Here is a 14,053-nt window from a genome sequence, read left to right as displayed (position 1 = left end):
ACTCAGCAGCGATCTCGACAGCGAGCTCGCTGTGTGTGAAGCACCCCTAAATCCAGTCTCTCCTATACATTTATCAAGCGGATTAAGAGGTCATTACTACATCTACAAGTGTTCGATGCGTGGCGAATACAACACCCCTCAGAGAGGGACTACAGTTTTTATTCACACCCGCAGGATTCTTACAGCCGCCTGGACTACATCTTGGTTCAGCATGTTGCGCTGTCCTGGCTCTCATTCACGGGGATCGGAAACATCCTGTGGTCAGATCATGCCCCGGTGTTTTGCTCCATATGTGTCCCCTCCTTGTCGAGGACGATGGGGTCGTGGCGGCTGAACAAATCCCTGCTCTTGGACGAGCCCTGTGCCTCAGATATACGTGCTTCTATTTCAAATTTTAGGGTGGATCACATGTCGGACACTACGGCACCCTCTTTCAAGTGGGAGGCCCTTAAATGCGTCCTACGGGGAGTATTAATTAAACATGGTGCGAGGATTAAAAGACTGAGAGCCCAGGCTATAAAAGAAGCCCTACAGAAGGTCGCAAACTTAGAACTCCTTCACAAGCGGGCACTGAGTGCTCCCACTTTGAGGGCGCTTCTAGGGGCGCGACTGGAGGTTAAGAAATTGATGGACTCAGCATACAGCCATATTATCCAACTAGGTAAAAGTTGATTTTATGAATTCGGGGACAAACCGGATAGAATGTTAGCCAATGCGATACGGGCTAAAAAAGCAACATCTGTTATTTCCTGTGTTAAAAATTCCCTGGATAAGTTGGTGCACATGTGACGCCCTGGACAAGCCAGGGGTCACAGGTAATGACATCACCACACCCTACACCCCGGTTAGGCACATCAAAGCTAGACCCAAAAATCCTTGTTGCCTTCCCCAGGGGCTGTTGTCCACACCAGGGGGTGGAGCCAGGCGGTTGGTCTCCACCCACCAAGGAGTTCACAGTCCTGGAGGAGGGAAAACACAGGCAATCAGAGTCAGAGTTAGAGTTTGGAGGAGGAAGTGAGAGGAGTTGAGTGGTACAGGAGCAAGTGTGAGGAGAAAAGTGACAGCAACAGAACCTGAAGTTGGTCCGGGTGTGTGCCCCGGACAGAGACAGCAAGGTTAGCAGACGGCGGTGACCGTCTGCAGGAGTGGCCTATCGGAGTTGCCGTGAGGACCGTGGACGGGCGGTGGCCCGGCGGTACCGGACCGGTACACAAGGAGAAGCCAGCACCATTGGCAGGGGCCTTTCGAATCCCGGCAAGGCTTGGAGTCGCCGTGAATTTGCCAAATCCGTCAGTGAAGGGGACCTCCGGGTTTCCAAACAACTAAGTCCCGATTGAAGGAAACAGTCCAACCGTATGAGAGAGACACCGCCACCGCCAAAGCACCAGTCTCTCAGGGCCAGCGCCTGCGGGCAAAGAGGGGCTCCTCCGGCCCATATCCAAGCCGGGGAGCGGGTTACCGGTGGGAACCCATTGGAACCAACAGAAGTACTAGGTGCAGGGAAAGAGACAGTCACCGTTAACTACCGGGGAAAAGCAACAGCAGCCGTCCGTGGGAACCGTCTTTCCAGCCGTGTGTTTTACCGAGAACTGTGTCATCATCTCAGGCTGATTGAGTACCACCGTGCCGTGCGGCACAGTGCTGCCCCCGCAACCCTGCACCTCACCAGGCCCCGCACCCGGCCTGCCATCCATCCCTACCCCATCACCGGGCCCCGGGACAACCAACCCCCTACCCACGGAGGGGAGAAATAACAACAAAGCTGCTCCCTGTCACCGCTCCTGGGATCCCCGTCCAGAGCAGCGGTGGTGTCCACACAATCACCACAACCGTGGGTGGCGTCACGGACAATATCCCCAAAACCATTCCCCTTTTCACTCACGGGCGAGGAGCGCCGCTCGAGTCCCTGGGATCCGGCCCATCGCTCGAGCCACCGAGCAGCAGCGGCCGTAGCAGCAGCGGCAGCCGGACCCGAGCAGTGGGAGAGCGCAGCGTCCCCTCCTCCGCCCGCGACAACTTGGCGTCATGAACAAGATCTTACCGCTCTGCCATCTGGTAGAGGTGCGCCTTGTTACCGCCGGAGGTGTCCGACCGGAAAATTTCAGAAGCCGCCATCTTTGGCGCGAAAAGTTCCCGCTCGAGCATCTCCTCGAGTAGTGGAGGCGCGAAGGCCAAAATCCCGCCCCGATAGAGGAGGAGCCGGAAAGAGGCTAAGGGGGACGGAAACAAGATGTCTGCGCCCGACGGAGCCGCTGGAGGAGCGGTGGTCGCAGCCGCAGTGGCACCCGTGGATGGGAATGGGCCTGCCCAGGTCCCGGCCGCGCTGGCGGGGGGTGCCGCGGCCCCAGCTCTCGCTCAGGTGATGCCGTTCTCCTTGCCCTATGTGCCCGGAGCTACCTGGCTACCGCAGTACGACGGGAAACCTGATGCGTTACAGGTCTTCCGGAAAAAGCTTAACCCGCTCCTGGAATTGTACCCCCTGACTGATAAGCAACGTGCAGCGGTAGTGCTGGGGCAGCTAACCGGCGCAGCTGAGCAGGAGGCGGAGACCTGGGCCGAGGGGGACCGGTCCTCTGTAGCCACCATTTTTGAGAGACTACAGACTGCCTTTGAGACCCGTACCGAAGCTGAGCTGAGAATGCAGTTTTACCAATGTCGGCAATGACCTGTGGACAGTATTCGGGACTATGCCTTACGTCTGCAAACCGCACTCCGCACACTGAAGCGGGTAGACACCATCAATGAGGCGGACAGCAATAAAATGTTGGTAGAGCAATTTGTGCAGGGAATGAGGTCCTCCGAGGATCGCAAACAACTCCGGCTGTGGGCCTTGGAACACCCTGATGTGGACTTTGCTGTGTTAAAGGGGCGGGCCAATAAAGCTCTGCAACCCCCAGCCTCGGAAGTCTTGGAGCCAGCCCCATGGCCAGTTGAGACGACCCCCATCGTAGTGGCCCCTGCCCTACCAGCATCTCCAATACCTACAGCTCCCAGCAACACGATGGAAGAACTGGCTGCCCAGGTCCGCCGTATGGATGGAGACCTCGCCAAGATTCTCGCCGCACTCCAACCTCTGACCAGATCCCAGCCTCCAGCAAAGATGCAGCTCGCCGACAGCCCTGAGGATGTTCCCTGGATGCAACGGAGAAGTGCTAACAATTCGCAGAACAGACCTCCAATCTGCTACAGGTGCAGCAAGCCTGGCCATTACTTCCGACAGTGCCTGTTAAACGAGCAACCCCTGGGGCCACGGGCCAATCCTCAGGAGTAGAACCCCGTGGCCCCCCAGACTGGCGGGACCGGTATATCGGGGCCCGGCCCATCATCCCCGTGGCTGTGGACGGCATACCGGTGATGGCTCTCTTGGACACTGGATCACAGGTAACCACCATACCATACACATTGTACCAACGGTATTGGGGGACCGATGAGCTGGCTCCCCCAGATACTAGTATAACACTGATTGCTGCTGATGGACTCCCACTGACCCAAGTGGGGTATAAACAAGTGGCCATGACTGTGGGGCGAGCTGAACTGCAACACCAGGGTATGATTGTGATCATGAATGAACCCAGTGATCATAACCCGAAGATAGTGCTGGGAACCAATGTGATGGAGCACTGTATGAGTGATGTGTTGGCCCTACTGCAGCAGCTGGCTGCTACGGCGGCGGGGAGCTGACAGAGAGCTGTGCAGCGTGAGATCTGAGCCTTGATGTACCGCCAGCATGTAAACTCGACGGGAGGAGAGATTGGTGGGGTGAGAGTGATGGATGTTGCCCCGTTGATTGTGCCCCCTAGGAGTGAGATGATGATTTGGTGTAGGGCAGCAGTAGGGCCTCAGGGGCGTGACTACCCTGCTATGATAGAGCCAATGCCCTCCGAGCACTGGCCCACAGTAATGGCCGCCCGAGGGGTGGTAGATGTAAAGAAGGGGAGAGTGCCCGTGAGGGTGCTGAACTGTGGGGAGGAAGAAGTTAGACTCCCCCGGTATGCTACACTTGCTAAGTTGCTCACTCTAGATCCCCACGCCATCCATGAGACAGCTTCCCCAACCTCCCCACCGACTGCCAGCACTCAACCGCCCAAAGGGGAGTCAGAGGAGTGGCACCGACAGCTACATGTAGGCACTGATGATACCCCTGCACATTACAAAGAAGGGGTATACCGGGTGGTACGGGAGTATGAACGAGTTTTTAGCAAACACCCCTTAGACTTTGGGCAGATCAAAGGGGTCCAACACCATATCCCCAATGGCGAGCACCCCCCTATCAAAGAGAGGTACAGGCCTATTCCCCCTGCACACTACCAATGTGCCAAAGACATGTTGACGAACATGAAGGAGGCAGGGGTTATTAGGGACAGCTGTAGTCCCTGGGCCGCCCCATTGGTACTGGTTAAGAAGAAGGACGGCACCATGCGGATGTGTGTGGATTACCGGAAGATTAACCAGATAACGCATAAGGATGCTTACCCACTGCCCCATATCGAAGAGTCCTTGGCCGCGCTAAGAACCGCGAACTACTTCTCTACCCTCGACCTCACCAGCGGGTACTGGCAAGTGGCCGTGGCACCCGAGGACCGGGAGAAAACTGCCTTCGCCACCCCGATGGGGCTCTGTGAATTTAATAGCATGCCGTTTGGGCTGTGCAACGCCCCTGGAACCTTCCAACGGCTGATGGAATGCTGTCTGGGACATCTAAATTTCGAGACCGTCCTGTTATACCTGGATGATGTGATTGTGTACTCCCAGACATATGAAGCCCACCTGGAGCACCTGGCCGAGGTGTTCGCGTCCCTTGCCAAATATGGGATGAAGTTGAAGCCCTCCAAGTGTCATCTGCTGAAACCCAGAGTGCAGTACCTGGGGTATGTGGTGGGTGCAGAAGGTGTCGCCCCCGACCCTGAGAAGATCACTGCAATCCAAGACTGGCCGAGACCGACCACGGTGAGGGAAGTAAGGCAGTTCCTGGGTCTGGTGGGGTACTACCGTCGCTTTATCAAAGGATACACGAAGATGGCTGCCCCCATGCAAGACTTCCTCGTGGGACAGACCAAAGGTGGTAGACCCCTCGGGGCTCCACTGGTGTGGGAAGAGAGGCATGAGGAATCCTTCCACCAGCTGAAAGCGGCCTTGACCGGGGAGGAGATCCTAGCGTATCCTGATTACAGCCACCCGTTCATCCTCTACACCGATGCCAGCAATGTGGGCATGGGGGCAGTCTTGTCTCAGGTCCAAGATGGGAAGGAAAAAGTGATTGCCTATGCTAGCCGGAGGCTCCGACCGACTGAAAGGAACCCTGAAAATTACAGCTCTTTCAAGCTGGAGCTCCTGGCGCTGGTGTGGGCTATCACCGAGCGGTTCCGCCATTACTTGGCCACAGCAAAATTCACCGCTTTCACGGATAACAATCCGCTGACCCACCTGGACACGGCCAAGTTGGGTGCGTTGGAACAGTGGTGGGTGGCCAGGCTAGCCAACTACGACTTCACAATTAAATACAGGGCCGGTCGTGTCAACGTTAATGCTGATGCACTCTCTCGGATGCCCCACTTGTCAGAAGAAGGGTGCGAGGATGATGACCTCGAAGAGATCGAGTTGCCTGCATTTCACCAGCCACCAACTGAGAAGGTCCATGTTCACCAACAACGGGTGAACCTGGACCCGCTACCCAGTCAGGAGTGGCAGGAAGCTCAAAACCAGGCGCCCGCTGTCCGCCTAGTCAAGACCCTAGTGGAGCAAGGCGCTGCCGGAATAGACCCTGCAGCCCCAGCTGAAGCCCAACGCCTGTGGAAAGAACGGACCCGGCTGTATCTACACCAAGGGAAGTTGTACCGTGAGCTGATTAACCCAAAGACTCATGAGAAAATCCGCCAGTTGGTGATTCCCCAAGCTAATGTGCCCACCATTCTACAAGCGTACCATGATGGTGCTGGACACTTTGGATGGAAGAAATTGGAAATGCTGTTGAGGGAGCGGTTCTATTGGAGTGGGATGCGGGAGTCTGTGGAGGCCTTGTGCTGAGAGTGTGGCGCGTGCACGCTGAGAAGGAAGGACGAGGCCAGCCAGAAGGCACCCCTGCACCCGATCGTTACACATCAACCACTGGAGCTGGTCGCCCTGGACCATGTGAAGCTCACCCCCAGCCGAAGTGGGTACACTTACGCTCTCACCATAGTGGATCACTATTCAAGGTTCATGGTGGTTGTCCCGGTCAAAGACCTAACTGGCCGTACCGTCGCTAGAGCGTTCCAAGCTTACTTCTGTCGACCACATGGATACCCTGAGAAGGTGCTTACTGACCAGGGCCCAGCCTTTGAAGCGGAGGTGTTCCATGAGTTATGTCAGCTGTACGGCTGCAAGAAGATCCGGACCACGCCTTACCATGCCCAAACCAACGGCATGTGTGAGAAGATGAACCATTTGGTTCTTGGCCTCCTCAAGACGTTGCCGCTAGAAGAGCGGAACCTGTGGCCGGAGAAGCTGCCTGACTTGGTCGATATGTACAACAATATCCCGTCCAGCTCAACGAAGTGCACCCCAGCATATCTGATGAGGGCTCGCCCCGGCCGACTGCCGGTGGACCTGGAAATGGGATTGGAAGCCCCAGAAACACTCCCTTCGACGGCTGAATGGGACACCCGGCGGAGGGTTCAGTACCGACAGATTCAGGAATATGTGGAGAAGAACTTAAGTCGGAGTCGAGAACAACAGGAGCGGCGCTTCAACCAGAAGGCGTCTGCTGGCCCTTTCCAGCCCGGAGAGGTAGTGTTGAAGCGGAAAAGGAGGACCCACAAACTGGATGATCAATGGGAGCAAACCCCATATGTCATACAGCCCACAGGATGGGAAGATGGGAAGGCCTACCAGATCAGCCGAGACCAAGGGGGCACGGTGGCCACGGTGTCCCGAGACCATCTAAAGAGGTGCCCACCAGCATTGAGGGTAGCGGCTGAAGTTCCGATTCCTAAACCGGCAGAGAGGGCAAAAGAGGTAATCCACACTGTGATGGGTGACTTCCCAGCGGACTGGCCTACACAGAACGGCGCGGTGATTCTTCCAGTGATACTGTTCCCACAACCCGTGGATGAAGAAGTGATGGAGGCGATCAACCGTGAGCCAGTGCCAGTGCCCAGGGATGAACCTGTACCCAGCTCCCCTATGCCTCCGCCTGCCCCACACGAAGACAGGGAAGAGGAACTGATTGTTCCCTCTCCACCACTGCCTGTCACCACTGACACCGGACCCCGGAGGTCCACTCGCCCCAACCTAGGTAGACCCCCACTTAGGTACAGGGAAACTATTCTTTAAGGGGGGGGGGGGGAGTGTGTGTTTAAAGTTTAAAGTTTGCAAGTTTTTGAAAAATGAAAATGAAAATGATTAACCGAAGTTAACCTGATTGTCCGCTACTGTGATTTGAACCGGTTGTTGCCGGCACCGTTGTCCCCGTGGGGACCGTCTGAAGTTGCGTAAGGGACTCCTTACGGACAAGCCCGTGAACTTGCAGGGCAACCACAAACTTGTGGGATGTAAATAAAAATGTTGTTGCAGCTTCCACCGTTGCCGCCTCCGGAGAGGCAGATTGGAGGGAGGGCCCGCAGTGGAGCAGGCTGGGGCCCAGCAACCACAGGAACCGGTGGCTACCCTCTGGGGGTTCCAGGGGTTCCCCATGGACGTGGGTCCCCTGGAAAGGACAGATCCTGCTCGGGTAACTTGGTGCCGGACTGGGGTCAAGGGGTGCTGCCTGTTTTCTTAGGGGCAGCATCAGGGCCAGGTTGCTGGGGTGGGAGAGAGCGGAAGCCGTAACCGTTTGAAACCGTTTAAGTAAGAGTACCTCCCGATGTGGGAAGATGTTATTTTAATTGTAAGTGTGTTACCGTTTTACATTTTTATATTTTTACAGTTAAAAAGAAAAATAAAACCGGTGTTGGACGGGCAGCCCGCGGACGGTCTGCATTTTGCTAAGGGGGAATGTGACGCCCTGGACAAGCCAGGGGTCACAGGTAATGACATCACCACACCCTACACCCCGGTTAGGCACATCAAAGCTAGACCCAAAAATCCTTGTTGCCTTCCCCAGGGGCTGTTGTCCACACCAGGGGGTGGAGCCAGGCGGTTGGTCTCCACCCACCAAGGAGTTCACAGTCCTGGAGGAGGGAAAACACAGGCAGTCAGAGTCAGAGTTAGAGTTTGGAGGAGGAAGTGAGAGGAGTTGAGTGGTAGAGGAGCAAGTGTGAGGAGAAAAGTGACAGCAACAGAGCCTGAAGTTGGTCCGGGTGTGTGCCCCGGACAGAGACAGCAAGGTTAGCAGACGGCGGTGACCGTCTGCAGGAGTGGCCTATCGGAGTTGCCGTGAGGACCGTGGACGGGCGGTGGCCCGGCGGTACCGGACCGGTACACAAGGAGAAGCCAGCACCATTGGCAGGGGCCTTTCGGATCCCGGCAAGGCTTGGAGTCGCCGTGAATTTGCCAAATCCGTCAGTGAAGGGGACCTCCGGGTTTCCAAACAACTAAGTCTCGATTGAAGGCAACAGTCCAACCGTATGAGAGAGACACCGCCACCGCCAAGGCACCAGTCTCTCAGGGCCAGCGCCTGCGGGCAAAGAGGGGCTCCTCCGGCCCATATCCAAGCCGGGGAGTGGGTTACCGGTGGGAACCCATTGGAACCAACAGAAGTACTAGGTGCAGGGAAAGAGACAGTCACCGTTAACTACCGGGGAAAAGCAACAGCAGCCGTCCGTGGGAACCGTGTTTCCAGCCGTGTGTTTTACCGAGAACTGTGTCATCGTCTCAGGCTGAGTGAGTACCACCGTGCCGTGCGGCACAGCGCTGCCCCCGCGACCCTGCACCTCACCAGGCCCCGCACCCGGCCTGCCATCCATCCCTACCCCATCACCGGGCCCCGGGACAACCAACCCCCTACCGACGGAGGGGAGAAATAACAACAAAGCTGCTCCCTGTCACCGCTCCCAGGATCCCCGTCCAGAGCAGCGGTGGTGTCCACACAATCACCACAACCGTGGGTGGCGTCACGGACAATATCCCCAAAACCATTCCCCTTTTCACTCACGGGCGAGGAGCGCCGCTCGAGTCCCTGGGATCCGGCCCATCGCTCAAGCCACCAAGCAGCAGCGGCCGCAGCAGCAGCGGCAGCCGGACCCGAGCAGTGGGAGAGCGCAGCGTCCCCTCCTCCGCCCGCGACACACACACTACACCCGATATCGCTGGCGCCTTCCACAACTATTATTCTAAGCTATATAACCTGACCCCACCTCCGGTAGTCCCCGGTGAGGAAAGGCACTACCCCCCTCCCCCCTCCCCGTTTAAAAAACTGGCTAGAACCATAATTGATGATTTAGAGGCCCCATTTGGATTGGAGGAACTTCTGCAAGTCATCCGGGACACACCTGCAAATAAGAGCCCAGGCCCAGATGGCCTGACAGCCAAATTTTATAAAGCCTTTCCGGAACTTCTTGCCCCTCTAATGCTGGAAACCTTTAACTCTATTTCGGAGGTTGCACCCTTTCCGGCTGATTCCACGTTAGCACACATTACGGTCATCCCTAAGACAGGGAAGGATCCGAACACATGTGGGAACTACAGGCCGATTTCCCTACTCAATGTGGACCTCAAATTGTATGCCAAACTTATTGCTAACAGATTGAATCCACTCCTGCCGGACTTGATACACCCGGACCAGGCGGGCTTTTTCCCTGGAAGAGAAGCCAGGGACAACACCCTGAAAACCCTGGACATCATCCATTATACTCATATTAAGAAAATGCCACTCATGATACTGTCACTGGACGCGGAAAAGGCTTTCGACAGAATATCATGGGACTCGCTCTCGCAAACCTTGCACCACTTGGAGTTGGGCCCCAACATCACTTCTAAAATATTGGCACTCTATCGTTCCCCGTCAGAACATATAAAAATAAATGGTACTCTGTCCGCCCCCTTTACTATACGCAATGGGACTCGACAGGGATGCCCCGTGTCCCCCTTATTATACATTCTGGTGATGGAGCATCTGATGGCGGCTTTTCGGACCAGCCCGGACATTCGGGGAATTAAAATAGCGAATAGTGAATATAAATGTTCGGCATTCGCCGATGATCTTCTGATTTATCTCTCCAACCCTTTGGTTGGACTCCCGGTGTTGATGTCCGAGCTGGAGCGATTTGGGAAGTGGTCCGGTTTCAAAATTAATCTTGACAAATCAGAGGCTCTGAATGTGACCCTACCCCAGTGTCAGGTTTCTTCGCTGCGGTCCGGTTTTCCCTTCAGATGGCCCTGTGGCGACAGTATTGGTTACCTGGGTATTACTATTCCGTCTGACCTCTCCAGGCTGTTCTCCCTTAATTTCCAACAATTTGCTATTAGGCTAGAGAAGGATCTTGCGACGTGGCATCGGGGGGTCTTGTCTTGGTTTGGCAGGGTTGGTGCACTTAAGATGACTGTACTTCCTAGACTACTATATTTCCTGCAGACGGTGCCCGTTCATGTCCCTGCGTCGTTCTGGCGCAAAGTTCAGCAATTATTCATCCAATTTATATGGTCCAAGGGCCGTCCTAGAATTCGGGGAGCGGTTCTGTCCCACCCGAAGGACGCGGGTGGCCTGGGGCTACCGGACTGTAAAAGGTACCATCAAGCGGCAGCCCATGCGAGGGTTCTTGACCTGTTGCATGGTAGAGGTTCCAAGTTATGGGTAAACATTGCTCACGATGCATGCACCTTGTCAGTACCAACCCTGCCTTGGACCTGGCCCTTTTTGAACAAGAACAAACTCATGGTGGTTTATAGTGTGAGGCAGACCTTGCGAACCCTGCATGCTCCCGGGGGGGAAAATTCTCTGATCCAGCCACTAGGCCCGTTGATGCCAATAACCGATAACCCAAAGTTCCCCCCTGGTGCGTCTAATGCCCTTTTCCTGGGCGGTACCAGACAGGCCCCGCTGCGCGTGCACCACGTGGCACCCCAGGGGACGGTTCTCCCACTCACTCTGGTCTTGGGGGACCGCCCACTGAGGCCATGCTATCATTTTGAATATGCACAGCTTCAGCACTTCCTTTCATCTGCTAGTCAGTTACACGAGATCACACAACCTATGTCACCCTTTGAAAATCTACGTACCTCGGGTCCCAGCCCAAAACACGCTATTTCTGGCATTTATAAGTTACTGACCATCAATGACTCGGTCCACCTTCCTCCCTTTTGCAGAGCTTGGGAGAATGAGCTTGGACAGGAGTTCTCTAGAGCAGGGTTCCCCAACTCCAGTCCTCAAGGCCCACCAACAGTGCATGTTTTCAGGATTTCCTTAGCATTGCACTGCTGTTGGAACCAGCACCTGGGCAGGTAATTACATTAACACCTGTGCAATACTAAGGAAATCCCAAAAACCTGCACTGTTGGTGGGCCTTGAGGACTGGAGTTGGGGACCTCTGCTCTAGAGAACAATGGGACCGCTGCTTCCATCTATCTCACAAGTCAGCAACTGCCACCAGGTCCCAGGAGACAAGTTATAAAGTTGTCTCAAGGTGGTATAGGGTCCCCTCCTTGCTCCACAGGTGGTGCCCGGGGGTCCCAGATGTGTGTTGGCATTGCGGACGGCAGGAGGGTACCATGACCCATATATGGTGGTCATGTACGGTCCTGGCTGCCTTTTGGGACAGTGTCTTGAGAGCGACTCAGGAGATCTCGGGGGTGGCGGTGCCCAGACGACCCGAGGCCGTTCTCCTATATATGTTCTCGCTGCCAAAAAAAATATATAAACAATCGCTACTCAGGCACCTCCTTCAGGTGGCCAAGACTGTTATACCTCGCCACTGGAAGACCACCGAGTCGCCTTCTGTGGAGGAATGGATAAGTGAGGTGGACATAATTTACTGGATGGAACGAATTCTGGCCCAATCTCGTAATGATGTAGAGACCACCGTTACAAAGTGGTCCCATTGGGAATCTTTCCTGACTAGTCCTGGTTTCTGTAACGCGAGGTAAACTGTGACATGCACTCGTGCGAATGAAGTGAGACCTTCCTGAGTGCTATTTAATTATGGGTCTTGGTCCGGACGGGCGGGGGTGTTCGTGGCATACCTCTCTTCTTTTCTATTTCTCTCCCCTCCTTCTTCACTCTTTCCTTCTCTCCTCTGTTTCTTTTTTAAGTGATTCCTGCCTCTGATGCAATGGAATATAGATTGTTGTTATTGAGTGCACCTTGATGCTACTCTCTCTACTTTGTATATCAATGATCAATGATTGGGATTGCTTATGTTATGAAAAGCAATAAAAATGGTGAACCACCCTTTTAAGTACCAAGTGCCTTTCAGTAATAGGCTGAGAGGCACTTCTGGGCAATGGTGCTCTGGCCTTTTAAGCAGGAAGGAGCATATGCGCTCTAAGTGTGTTCGCAGGGGTCTGATGCGGCGTGCGCAGGCCCCAAGAACAGGAAGCTGCAGAGGAGCATGGGTGCGACCATGGTGAGGCGAGGGAGTGCGCAGTTCGGTCGTGGCAATGAGTATGTCGGCATCCCTGCTGAAGGGGAGAAGCAGGACAGTGCAGGAATGCCAGCATTACTGCATGACAAGATACTTGTTGTAATCAGGGGCGGACTGGGGTGTCTGGGGCCCACCAGGAGAATTGACTCCAGGGGCCCACCCTACAGCTAAATATAAACACCCATTAGTGTTATCCCCATTATTGTGTTGCTTTGACTGTATACACAGGCGGCTCCTGCACATCTATATTGTGCACCATAACTGGGATGTACAATTATAGTAGTTTGCAGTAATGGGGTCTTTGGTGAAAACAAGTTAACACCGATCCACAGGGTAGGTTGGTGATAACTTGTTGATCAGTAGAACCTGACCAGTGGAAAACGCACCGATCGGAAGATTGGGGAACTTTTTGCAGCAGCAGGTGGGATGTGTGACCGCAGCTCCATTCATCCTCTGTGTAGCAGCCAGAAAAAACAAGCGCAGCGCTCGCAGCCACTGAAGGAATGAATGGATCAGGGGTCGAGTCGGACACGAGCTCCAGTGTAATGGGGGATAAAAGTTGCACGATCGGTGCAGGTCCCAGCAATCGGTCCACACAAATTAATAAGTTATCACTTATCCTTAGGCCACGTTCACACGTTCAGTATTTGGTCAGTGTCTTACATCAGTATTTGTAGCCAAATCCAGGAGTGGGTGATAAATGCAGAAGTGGTGCTCGTGTTTCTATTACACTTTTTCTCTGATTTTACTGCTCCTGGTTTTGGCTTCAAATGCTGAGGTAAAAAACTCACTGAAAACTCACTGTGTGCATGTGGCCTTAGTAAAGGTGATTACTTGTTTTCACTGGAGAACCTCTGTAAGTGCATATTTACTGCAGTGTGATAGTCACAGGACAGGGAGGGGTTAAATGTTTAAGTATTTAATTTCTACTGGAAATAATCTCCCCCTTATAGAGAGAAAATGTGACTTCCATACACAACACAATCCACTATACCAAAATCAATAATACTATATACAAGGGGATACCACCACACCGTGACCAGACCACATATTACCACTACATAGTGACCGAATACAACCCATACAAGGGATAAATACCGCCACGCAGTGATCAGACAAGATATTACCACCAAACAGTGACCAAATACAGCCACATAAAAGGGAGAAATACCACCACACCGTGACCAGACCACAAAGTGACTGAATAATACCGCATACAAGGGAGAAATACCACGACACTATGACCAGATAACATACTACCAACACATAGTGATCAAAAGCAACCACATACCAGAGAGTAATACCTTCACATCATAATTAGACCACACAGTAACTGAATATTACCACATACAAGGGAGAAATACCGCAACACTATAACCACATCACATAATGACCGACTATAACTACATACAAGAAAGTAATACCGTCACACCATAATCAGACCACATAGTGACCGAATACAACCACATACAAGGGAGAAATACCGTGACACTATTACCATACCACATAATGACCAAATAATACCACACACGAGACAAATATCAGTACAACATGACCAG

Source organism: Anomaloglossus baeobatrachus, chromosome 9, assembly GCF_048569485.1.
Source record: "Anomaloglossus baeobatrachus isolate aAnoBae1 chromosome 9, aAnoBae1.hap1, whole genome shotgun sequence".
NCBI classification, from domain to species: Eukaryota; Metazoa; Chordata; class Amphibia; order Anura; family Aromobatidae; genus Anomaloglossus; species Anomaloglossus baeobatrachus.
Note: the sequence above shows the minus strand (reverse complement) of the source record.